This window comes from Scyliorhinus canicula, chromosome 8, assembly GCF_902713615.1.
Source record: "Scyliorhinus canicula chromosome 8, sScyCan1.1, whole genome shotgun sequence".
NCBI lineage: Eukaryota > Metazoa > Chordata > Chondrichthyes > Carcharhiniformes > Scyliorhinidae > Scyliorhinus > Scyliorhinus canicula.
The window spans coordinates 21,578,928-21,591,848 of record NC_052153.1 but is presented as its reverse complement, the minus strand read 5'-3'; the positions used below and the strand labels follow the sequence as shown (position 1 = coordinate 21,591,848).

Below are 12,921 nucleotides of genomic sequence, written 5' to 3'. Positions count from 1 at the left end.
CTGCTACCCTCTGTCTTCTGTGCCCACGCCAGTTCTGTATCCAACTTGCCAGCTCTCCTCTGATCCCATGTGACTTCACCTTTTGTACCATTCTACCAAGAGGTACCTGGTCAAAGGCTTCATTGAAGTCTATGTGTACAACATCTACTACCTTTCCCTCATCTATCATCTTTGTCACTTCCTCGAAAAACTCGATCAAATTAGTGAGACGTGACCTCCCCTTCACAACACCATGCTGTCCATCACTAATAAGTCCATTTGTTTCCAAATGTGAATATATCCTGTCTCTAAGAATCTTTTCCAATAATTTCCCTACCACTGACGTAAAGCTCACCGGCCTATAATTTCCTGGATTATCTATGCTCCCCTTCTTAAACAATGGAACAACATTGGCTACTCTCCAGTCCTCTGGAACTTCACCTGTAGCCAATAAGGTACAAAGATTACTGTCAAGGCCCCGACAATTTCCCCCCTTGCGTCCTTCAGTATTCTGGGGTAGATCCCACCAGGCCCTGGAGACATATCTATTTTAATGCTTTTAAGATACCCTTCACCTCCTCTTTATTAATAATATCAAGATGACTCAGAATATCTCCACACTCTGTCCTATACTCCTCATCCACCAAGTCCTTCCAAACGAATACTGAGGCAAAATATTCATTTAGTATCTCGCCCATTTCCTCTGGTTCCAGACATAGATTCCCTCCAACATCCTTGAATAGACCAACCCTTTCTCTGGCTACCCTCTTGCTCTTTACATACGTATAAAACGCCTCAGGATTTTCTTTAATCCTGTTTGCCAATGACATTTCATGACCCCCTTTAGCCTTCCTAACTCCTACCTTAAGTTCTTTCCTACTTTCTTTATATTCTTCAAGGGCTTCATCTGTCCAAAGACTTTTAGACCTTACAAATACTTCCAATTCATTAATGACTTGGATGAAGGCATAAAAAGTCATATATCCAAATTTGTGGACGATACAACAATAACCCAATAGGTTGCATTGTAGACAGCCTACATGACAGCATAACATTGCAAGGGGCTATTGACAGACGAGGTGAATGGGCAAAATTGTGGCAAATGGAATTTAATGTAAGCAAGTGTGAGTTTATCTATTTTGGACCAAAAAAGAATAGAGCAGAATACTTTCTAAATGGAAAAGATTAGGTACATTGGGTGTCCAAAGGGACTTGGGGGTTCAGGTGCATAGGTCCTTAAAATGCCACGAACAAGTGCAGGAAATAATCAAAAAGGCTAATGGAATGCTAGCCTTTATATCTAGAGGATTTGAATATAAAGACATAGTAGAATGCCGCAGCTATACAAAACCTTGGTTTGATCCCAGTTGGAGTCACTCTGAGCAGTTCTGGGCACTACACAATGTGGTGGTATGATTAGCATAGCTGCCTGCCATTGGTGCAGAACACTGGCTTACCATTGGCCCTGGTCGGTCATGTGCCTCTCGACCGGTTGGTTGAGACCAGTCATGTGACAGCTCCCCGATTGGTCGAGAGGCTGAGTTGCCTCCTGGGCGGGGTATAAATACCCAGTACTCCCGGCGGTCGTCCTTCTACTGTAATCGACCGCAGGGCTTAACATCTAGTATATTAAAGCCATACTTTTGTTCAGCAACTCGTCTCGCGTTCAATTGATGGTACATCACACCTGAGGAAGAATATTTTGACCTTGAGGGAGTGCAAAGTAGGTTTGCAAGAATGATACCTGGATTACAGGGGTTGAGTTACGAGGAGAGGTTACTCAAATTAAAGCTGTTTTCGCCAGAACTTAGAAGGTTAAGGGGTGATCTGATCAAAGTATTCAAGATATTAGCAGGTAAAGACAGGGTAGATAAAGATGAACTATTTCCACTGGTTGGAGATCCTAAAACAAATGGGCATAGTCTAAAAATTAGCGCTAGACCATTCAGGAGAGATGTTAGGAAGAACTTATTCATTCGAAAAGTGGTAGAGGTTTGGAACTCTCTCCCACAAACAGCGGATAAAACGAGAATAGTTGTTAATTTTAAACCTGAGATAGATTTTTTTGAAGCAAAGATATTAAAGGATATGAGCCAAAGGCCGGTATATGGAGTTGGGACAGAGATCAGCCATGTTCTCATTGAATGACGGGACAGACTCAAGGGGCCGAATGGCCTACTCCTGTTCCTATGTTCATATCCCAAGAAACACAAGAAATGTTTTAAAGGATATTGAAACTTTGCAAACATCCTTCAAGAAAAGGAAACACATAGAAGGCAAAAAATCGCATCACTTTTACCCACACACCATGTTGACCAGGTTGTCACCGAGCGAGTTTTAGATGAGATCATTCTGTCATTGGGACCTCAATGAAACTGAAGTATGATTTTACAAGAACACAATGTTCTTCTGGAACAGAAGTAGACCGTACAGCCCATCGAGTCTGTTTTACTATTCAATACCATCACGGATGAACTCAGCCCTCAATTCCACTTTCCGTTGCAGTTCTTTTGATTCTCTGAGAAACAAAAAATCTGTCTATCCCAGGCTTCAATGTATTTAATGATGGAACATTCACAGCCCTCTGTGATAGAGATTCCCAAAGATTCACAATCCTTTGAGTGAAGTAATTTCTCCTCATCTCAGTCCTGAATGATGGGTCCCGTAATTTAAGATTGTGGTTCCCTTGTTTTAAGATTCCCTGATCACTGGAAACACTCTCAGCATCGATTCTATTAAAACCCCTTCTTATACTTTTCAATGAGATCAACTCTTATCCTTCTAAAATCCAGAGAATATAGACCTAATTTGCTCAGCTTTTCATCACAGAACAAGTCATAGTCATACAATTTATACTGCAGAAGGAGGCTATTCAGCCCATCGATTCTACACCAGCCCCTGAAAGAGCACCCTACCTAAGCCAACAGCTCCACCCTATTCCCCTAACCCAGCAACCCCACTTAACTTTTGGACACTTTACGGGACAATTTAGCGTGACCAATCGACCTAACCCGCACATCTTTGGACTGTGGGAGGAAACCGGAGTACCCGGAGGAAACCCACACAGACATGACGAGAACGTGCAGACTCCACACAGACAGCAACCCAAGATGAGAATCGAACGTGGGTTTCTGGCACTGTGAAGCAACAGTGCTAACCACTGTGCTACTGTGCCACCCTCCTCTCATCCTAATGACCAATCTCGTGAACTTTCGCTGTACTACCTCCTATGTAAGTTTAAATGTCCTGAACTATAGAGCTAAACCGCACCCAGTATTCCCGATGTTGGTAACATCAAAGCTCAGTGCAATTGGAGCACAGCTGCTCAACACTTGGAGGGGAATCACCAGGTGGTGGGGGTTACCAGGTATCTGCTGCTCTTGTCCTTCTAGATGGTAGTGGTTGTGGGTTTGGAAGGTGTTCTCTTAGGAACATTGGTGAGTTCCTGCAGTGCATCTTGTAGATGGTACACACGGCTGCCACTGTTCGTCGGTGATGGAGGGTTTGGATGTTTGTGGAAGGGGGAGTAATCAAGCTGCCTGCTTTGTCCTGAATGGTGTTGAGCTTCTTGAGTGTTGTTGGAGCTGCACACATTCAGGCAAGTGGAGAGTATTCCATCACACTCCTGCCTTGTGCCTTGTAGATGATGGACAGGCTTTGGTGGGGGTCAGGAGGTGAGTTGTTCGCAGCCTTTGACCTGCCATGGTAGCCACAGTATTAATATGAGTAGTCCAGTTCAGTTTCTGATCAATAATTGTGACATCTCAATAGGCTCATAAACTGTTAAATTTCAGACAAAAGGTTGCATAATCAGTTTCATGAAAGAAATGGAACTAGAGAATGTTTTACTCACAGGCACATCTATCTAGGACTGAAGGTGGTCGGCCGAAGGAACTGAACATATTTACTTTTTGAAAAGTGTGTGACCAATGGCGACGCCATCAACCAGTAGATTCGACAGGAGGCTGCGGACATTGAATGGTTTGCCCCTACATGGTTACCATGTATGGTAATTTATGAAGGCCATAATGAGCAACAGGATCATGCTAACAGTAATATTGATACACAGTAGGGTGGATTAGTTGAAGTTGCTGTGCGGGTAATTCTTTAATATTCTTGTGCATAGGTAATCTGGGTTCAGGAACCTGGTGACTGATTTTTTTTTTTTTAAATTGTAATTAAGGGGCAATTTAGGTGGCCAATCCACCTACCCTGCACATTGTTTTGGGTTGTGGGGGTGAGACCCAGGCAGACACGGGGAGAATGTGCAAACTCCACACGGAGAGTGACCCAGGGCCGGGATCGATCCCAGGTCCTCAGTGTCATGAGGCAGCAGTGCTAACCACTGCGTCACCATGCCACCTCCTGGTTACTGACGGCTACACAACCCCAATCTCTGGTACTTCCCTTGTTTATCAATGTTGATCGGCTGTTGTCTGTCCTTGAATTTGCTGCTCACTTCTTGTTCTAAAAATGTATACAACAATTGAACATGATTGGTTGGAAGCAAAGAAACCCAATGCTGCCCATTGCTCACAGTCCGTATTCTCTGGAAACCTGTGATTGCATTCTAGCACAGCCAGTCATTGTACCTGAAATTAAATCCAAACCCAAACATTTATAATCAATGTGTGGTGTCATGCGAGAGTACCTTTAAGAATTGGGTGTTTAAAAAATGTACCTTTAAGAAATGGGTGTTTATCAGTGATGTCAGAGTGTGGGTGGAGCTGGGCTGTCTGTCAACTTTTTACTTTTCTTTTAGGCTATTTGCTGCAGGGTGTGTTTTAGTTTAGTTTTGAGAGCTGGATAGCTGCAGTCACAGCCAGAAGGTGTATGATTCTCTCTCTGTAATCTAAAGAATGTAAATCGATCCTTTGGTGATTTAAAACTAATAACTGCTCTCAGTAGCGACTTTAACCTGATGTGCTTCTGTTAAAAGTTCTTTTTCAAGTCTTATGGATGTTAAAAGGACAGTTTAAGGATTACGTAGTATATTCTTTGGGGGTTGTATTTGAATTACCGTATATACTCGCGTATCCTGCGATCTCGCGTATCATGCGACCCCTAAATTTTCGTCCCCAAAACATGATTTTATCATATATCTTATGTATCATGCGAGTCACTTTTTTGAGATACCAGATGACAATAGGCTAGGCTTTCCGCCGTAAACAACCGAATGAGAAACAGCTGTTTTGCTGTCTCTAATCACGATAATAAACAGTTACCTAACACGTAACAAGTACCGTAACACATAACAACGATCGAATACATTCTACCCTTAGCCACAATGGAGAAAAGATCTGCGAAGAAATATACTGCCAAATTGAAGCTGCAAGTTGTTGCCGAAGCAGAACAAAGCAACAACGTTAAAGCTGCAAAGCTGTTTGGTGTCGGAGAAAGCTGTGTCCGAAACTGGAGAAAACAAAAAGAAAAATTGAAGGAAACTCCTTCCTATAAATGCACAAATCGCGGGTCGAAATGCCATTGGCCGCAGCTAGAAGATAAAGTATCAAATTGGGTGTCCAAAAATCGAGAAAATGGTTATATTATTTTTTAAAAAATAAATTTAGATTACCCAATTATTTTTTCCAATTAAGCGGCAATTTAGCGTGGCCAATCCACCTACCCTGCACATTTTTGGGTTGTGGGGGCGAAACCCACGCAGACACGGGGAGAATATGCAAACTCCACACGGACAGTGACCCAGAGCCGGGATCGAACCTGGGACCTAAGCGCCGTGAGGCGGTTGTGCTAACCACTAGGCCACCGTGCTGCCCTTGAAAATGGTTATATTATAACACGATCTAAAATAAGACTTTATGCTTTACGAGAAGCAAGAAAAATGGGCATTCGTGTGTTTACTTGGATGAGGAAGTGGAAGGGTGGGTTAGTAAATTTGCCGATGACACGAAGGTTGGGGGTGTTGTAGATAGTGTTGAGGGTTGTTGCAGGTTACAGCAGGACATTGACAGGATGCAGAGCTGGGCTGACAAGCGGCAGATGGAGTTCAACCTTGCTAAATGTGAAGTGAGTCATTTTGGAAGGTTGAATCTGAATGCTGAATAAAAGTTCAATGTAGGATTCTTGGAAGTGTGGAGGAACAGAGGGATCTTGGGGTCCACTTACATAGATCCCTCAAAGTTGCCACCCAGGCTGATAGGGTTGTTAAGAAGGCGTATGATGCATTTTCTTTCTTTAACAGGGGATTGCGTTTAAGAGCCGCGAGGTTTTGCTGCAGCTTTATAAAACTCTAGTTTTATAACACTTGGAATATTGTGTCCAGTTCTGGTCGCTTCATTATATGAAGGATGTGGATGCTTTGGAGAGGGTACAGAGGAGATTTACCAGGATGCTGCCTGGACTGGAGGGCATGTCATATGAAGAAAGGTTGAGGAAGCTAGGGCTTTTCTCACTGGAGCGAAGAAGGCAAAGAGGTGACTTGATAGAGGTGTACAAGATGAAGAGAGGCATGGATAGAGTGGATAGCCAGAGACTTTTCCCCAGGGTGGAAATGGCTGGCTGCCACGAGGGGACATAATTTTAAGGTGACTGGAGGAAGGTATAGGAGAGATGTCAGAGGCAGGTTCTTTACACAGAGAGTGGTGGGTGTGTGGAATGCACTGCCAGCAGAGGTGGTGGAGTCAGAGACATTAGGGACATTTAAGCGACTCTTAGACAGAAACATGGACACCAGTAAATTGAAAGGGTTTAGGTTAGGTTGATCTTAGATTGGGATAAATGGTCGACATAACATCGTGGGCTGAAGGGCCTGTACTGTGCTGTACTTTTCTATGTTCTATGTTCTAAATGCAACCTTTCTACTGAAGGTCAGGTTGACATTCGAGTTCATATGAGTCTTCTATTGTTCGAAAGAAGGAATTATAGAATAAATGCATACCAGTCCAATGATAAGAATGGATTTTGCATACCAACACTCACTAAAGAATTAACAGATGCAACATGGCTGATCATTCTAAACTAATGTTGCATATTGAAGAATGACAACCCAATCATCGAACCAAATGTATTGAAGACTCATCCAAACCAATCAACATGTTACAGGGGTAGGAATAGATTGAATTAGACTGATAACAAATTCCTTAAAGGTAATAGTTTTAGGCTCTTATTTTATTCTAGAATCATCCTATACTTTTTGCCTAGAAGCTATCTTCTATCTAATATCTAGCGGTCTACAGTCTACGATCTATTTTAACCTATGCAGCTGCCTTGCTTCATGCAAAGAAACCATTACTGTTACTGTATTTTGAATTCAAGTCATCTGTAAGTTACTGAGGATAATCTGATTCTCAAAACAGTTTTTTGCAGGAAAGGGCTGAACTGAGAACCTTGTAAATTCTGGAACAAGAATTTCTGTTATAATCGATCAATAGATACCAAATAAATTATTTGCACCAAGAAGTATAGTCAAAGATTCTGCATTGTTAGTTGCATGGTGTGGCGTCACAGAAATATATGCACTAACAGAAATTGTAGATCTAACACCACTCTGAGGAAGTTACGGGCCAATCTGGTTTCAGTGCCAGAAATGGAACTTCATACACTTACTTATGGATTGACGTACCTCGGAGAGAAGGAGGTCATCTTGAAAAACTGCACAGGTTTACTTTGTGAGGGGAGTGTGACTAATGGAAACAGCACCAACCTGTCGATTAGGCAGGAGACTGCAGACATTGAATGGTTTGCCTCAACATGGATACCTTGTATTGTAATTTGTAAACTGGGTAACTTTGAGGCAGGAAGCTACACAACCTGTTTGAGTGATGGAAATCACGCTGACTGACTCTTATTCTCTGATTACTTTAGGAGTGAATGTGGATGTGCAAAAGCTCTGAACAGCTTTGCTTTGTGAAGGGAGATTGGACAATGGAAATATTGGCAGTCAGCTGACATTCAGAAGGTTGCTGCGGTAAAAGGTTTTTTTTATACTTGTAGCTGAGTCTTCCATTTGACACAACTGATTGGGGGAGCCTGTTTACAGGCAAGGGGACAGCTGGTAAGTGGGAGTCTTTCAAAAGGGTTCAGGGTGAGCACATTCCTCTTAGAGTAAAGGGTAAGGTTGGTAGAAGTAGGGAACCCTGGATGACTCAGGATATTGAGGCCATGGTCAAAAGGAAGAAGGTGGCAAATGACATGCATAGGCATCTGGGTTCAAGTGGATCCCTTGAGTATAGGGCTTATCAGAGTACAGTTAAGAGAGAAATCAGAGGGCAGCACGGTGGCCTAGTGGTTAGCACAACCGCCTCACGGCGCTGAGATCCCAGGTTCAATCCCGGCTCTGGGTCACTGTCCGTGTGGAGTTTGCACATTCTCCCCGTGTCTGCGTGGGTTTCGCCACCACAACCCAAAAATGTGCAGAGTAGGTGGATTGGCCTCGCTAAGTTGCCCCTTAATTGGAAAAAATAATTGGCTAATCTAAATTTAAAAAAAAAGAGAGAAATCAGGAGGGCCGAAAGGGGACATGAGATTGTCTTGGCAGATAAGGCAAAGGAAAATCCAAAGAGCTTTCACAGATACATAAAGGGTAAACGAGTGACTAGGGAGAGGGTAGGGCCTCTTAAGGATAAACAAAGTCATCTATGAGCAGATCCACAAGGGAAGGGAGAGGTCCTAATTGAATATTTATTGTCAGTATTTACTGTTGAGAAAGGAACAAATGTTAGGGAAATTGAAGAAATAAAAAGTGATGTCTTGAGGAGGGTACATATTACAGAGAAGGAGGTGCTGGAGATATTAAAGCAGATCAAGATAGATAAATCACCGAGACTTGATGGAATGTATCCCAGGACGTGGTGGGAGGCTAGGGAGGAAATTGCCGGCCCCCTAGCTGAGATATTTGAATCATTGACAACCAAAGGAGAGGTGCCTGAAGATTAGAGGGTAGCAAATGTTGTGCTCTTGTTTAAGGAGGGCTGTAGGGATAAGCTTGGGAACTACAGACCGGTGAGTCTTACTTCTGTAGTGGGTAAGTTATTAGAAAGTATTCTGAGGGACAGGGTCTACAGGCATTTAGACAGGCAAGGGCTAATTAGGGAAAGTCAGCATGGCTTTGTAAGGGGACAGTCATGTCTCACAACTTTGATTGAGTTTTTTGAAGGGATAACCAAGAAGGTGGATGAGGGAAGTGCAGTCGACATTGTCTACATTGACTTTAGCAAAGCCTTGGACAAGGTACCGCATGGCAGGTTGTTACAAATGGTTACATCTCACGGAATCCAGGGCGAGATAGCCAATTGGATACAAAATTGGCTTGGCAACCGAAGCCAAAAGTTATGGAGGGTTGTTTTTCAAACTGGAGGCCTGTAACCAGCGGTGTGCCTCAGGGATCGGTGCAGGGTCCACTGTTAGAGATCTCGGAGTACAGGTTCATAGCTGCTTGAAGGTGGAGTCGCAGGTGGACAGGGTGGTGAAGAAGGCATTCAGCATGCTGGGTTTTATTGGTCAGAATATTGAATACAGGAGTTGGGACGTCTTGTTGAAGTTGTACAAGACATTGGTAAGACCACACATGGTTCAGTTCTGGTCAGCCTATTATAGGAAGAATATTGTTAAACTAGAAAGAGTGCAGAAGAGATTTATGAGGATGCTACCAGGACTTGATGGTCTGAGTTATAAGGAGAGGCTGGATAGGCTGAGACACTTTTCCCTGCAGCGTAGGAGGCTTAGAGGTGATCTTATAGAGGCCTATAAAATAATGAGGAGCATCGATAGCCAACATCTTTTCCCAAAGGTAGAGGAGTCTAGACCTAGAGGGCATCAGTTTAAGGGGAGAGATACAAAAGAGACCAGAGGGGAAATTTCTCCACACAGAGGGCGGTGAGCATCTGGAATGGGCTGCCAGAGGCAGTGGTAGAGGCGAGTACAATTTTGTTTTTTAAAAAGCAGTCAGACAGTTACATGGGCAGGGTGGGTATAGAGGGATATGGGCCAAATGCAGACAAGTGGGACTAGCTGAGTGATAGAAACTGGGCAGCATGGACAAGCTGGGCCAAAGGGCCTGTTTCCGTGCTGTAAACATCTATGACTCCATGACTGGTGACGAGTGCAGCTTTGGGATAGAATGAAGGTCTAAATAACGGCAGAGCTGAGGGGAGTGAGTGAACAAGTGAACAAATCAGTTTCTCAAATGATCCACCAGAACAGGGCTCAGGATTCAAACCTTTGAAGAATGAGGGGCGGGGAGCTGAAGAAATAATGGTTAGAAATTGGTGATTATTGAGCAGAAACTGCAAAATGGGTCAAATAAGTTGTCAGTCGTCCAACTCCACGAGAGATAAAATCTAAGTTGGCATCAGTAACATTACAAGAAATGAAACAAGCCAATCAGTTTTGCGTCCAGAATCTGTATTCGGTATTTAAGGATTAAATGGTTTTACTGCGTGAGGCGGGGGGGATAAAATATCTGTTGTTGTTCTTGTTGCAATCCAATATTTTCTGCGTCTAATTTCTTCTTCTTCAGGTACTCAAATGGTGTCAGGGTGAGCGAGAGGAAATGGGGTTTTTATCAAACTACTGACAGACTCGTCTTGAGATGTGAAATAACAAAAGCCAGTGAATCTAATACAAGAAACAGCGAATCCCGATTACAAACCAATCGATTGCAGGAGAGGTATCGCAAAGGAGGAAGCAATGCCACTGAAAATCTCTTCCCGCCTTCCCTCTGCGTCCCGCCCATTTCTCAGTGCAAGCTCTACACCCTCTCATTTATTTTTCAATTGAAGGTCAAAAAATACCCTCCCAAAGAACTTCCAAACATTTTGTTACAGCGAATAGTTAAGGCAAAGGCCATTGCGTCTTTTAATGGAAAGCTTGATAATTATAGAAGTCGTGGAGTTTGTTGGTCAGATGGCAAGGGCTTCGCCGAAGCTGACTTCGATCTTTGGGATGGGTTCTGGACGCTAACATCACTGAGACATTCATCTTACCATTCTGCCATGCTTTATTCTGACAGCGGTTTGCAATGTTAATTGTAAACATCTCCCATCCATTCCAGACTGGCACTTCACATCCAACCCTCATTTCCTGCATTGGTATTGGTAACCAACCCTACTCCCAGGTTGGTATTGCACGGTATGAACTGTAATGGTGCAGTTTCGGACCACATCACTAACTGATGTCAACTGGAGAACCGCCTTGGGACTGGACAGGACAAGCTGAACATAGAACATAGAACAGTACAGCACAGAACAGGCCCTTCGGCCCTCGATGTTGTGCCGAACAATGATCACCCCACTTAAACCCACGTAACCCACGTAACCCGTATACCCATAGCCCAACAATCCCCCCATTAACCTTACACTACGGGCAATTTAGCATGGCCAATCCACCTAACCCGCACATCTTTGGACTGTGGGAGGAAACCGGAGCACCCGGAGGAAACCCACGCACACACGGGGAGGACGTGCAGACTCCACACAGACAGTGACCCAGCCGGGAATCGAACCTGGGACCCTGGAGCTGTGAAGCATTGATGCTAACCACCATGCTACCGTGAGGCCCCAAAGGAGAGAAGGGCTTCAATTGTTGCCTTGGTGGTGTTGAGTGAGATGAGTGAGTTAATATGCCTCATCAACCAACCCTTGCATTCCCAGTCCACACCATTGATTGAGACGCCAGCACATATGGATAATCTTTGAGAACTTGTTTATCTCAAACAGTGGCTCTGTCTCGATAGCCCATTGCTGATCAGGATGAGTGGGCTACTTCCAGTAATTCCAAATAGAATATATAATTTAAGAGGATTCCAGCGAAGGAAGATGTTTTGCACATGTGAATTGTGAGGCTTGCTGATGCACCAAATGCTAAGTTGGATGGAGGACCAGGAACGACCGTGCCTGTAATGTTTCAGGATTAGGAGACTGGGAACGGGGTGAGTATTACCGCAATTTGTAGCTTGAGTTTCCATGTTGTTGATTTGACCATCAGAGGAACCATGATTATTGATGTTCTAGCGGGTGACCTCAGAAGTTTCTACCACTCAGTGAGTAAATGTTGGCCATAGTCAGCTTGGTCATGGTGAGCTCAACTGTTCAGGAGATTTCACCACTGGGGCCTTACCCGGCTGAGATATCCCGGCCCTGTTGTGGCAGGGCCCTCTGCCGCAGGAGATTCGGCAACCTACCCAAAAGATCATTGACTTTTGGCAGGACTGGACAATCTGGTGGTGGGAGGGGCTGGAAAACCCTGCCCTCTAGTCAGTAAAGAGTCAACAGGTCACCTTTGACGGTTATTACAGCACCTGAACAGGAGCGGGTGGTTCTGGGAGCACAGCTTTTTCACGGGTTGGTGCTACTGCCATTGAGCTCTTCAAACTAATGCTTCAATACAGGGATGGGAGGATTTATTCAGGTTGAATGTGCTTTGTGCTCAATTGACCTGGTTGAGTTTCCTCACAATCTCAACAGTTTTGAAAGGTGAACCGTAAAGGAGACATTAATAACTTTCAGACACAGGGCAGGGCAAGTGATTGTGTCCGCACACAGACAATATTAGCAATAATAATAATAATTCACCGTCACTGGGTCAAAAACTTGGAGGTCCCTTCCTAACTGCATACTGGGTGTACCTACACCAGTTTGACAAAGTGGTTCAAGAAAGTGGCTGACTGCCACCTTCCTGATAACAGTTTGGGATGAATTAAAATGCTGGCTTTGTCAGCGACATCATATCCACAAAAGAATAAAAAACAAGCTGCGGGATTCTTCGTCAGCGGGATCCTCCGCTTTGCCGACAGAGCACCCGCATCCGCGGGTTTCCCGACGGCGTGGGGTGGCCACAATAGGAAACCCCATTGGCCGGCCGTGGGAACGGAAAATGCCGCTGCCAACAGAGGTGCCCTGTGCCGGACAACGGGGCTGGTGGGACGGAGAATCCCACCCAGGATGTTGCGCGCTCCTGAATCCCTTTGTCAAGATGGCACATTGG

General features: G+C 44.2%; 1 long non-coding RNA gene across 1 annotated transcript in view; it reads left to right on the top strand.

Annotated features, from left to right (window-relative positions):
• The window catches only part of LOC119969975, a 32,375-nt gene extending 21,600 nt beyond the window's left edge, over positions 1-10,775 (top strand). The window contains exons 3-4 of the long non-coding RNA XR_005461497.1: positions 7,804-7,906; positions 10,457-10,775. This is a non-coding gene — a long non-coding RNA (uncharacterized LOC119969975). The remainder of the gene's footprint in view (positions 1-7,803; positions 7,907-10,456) is intronic.
• Positions 10,776-12,921: the final 2,146 nt, after the last annotated feature.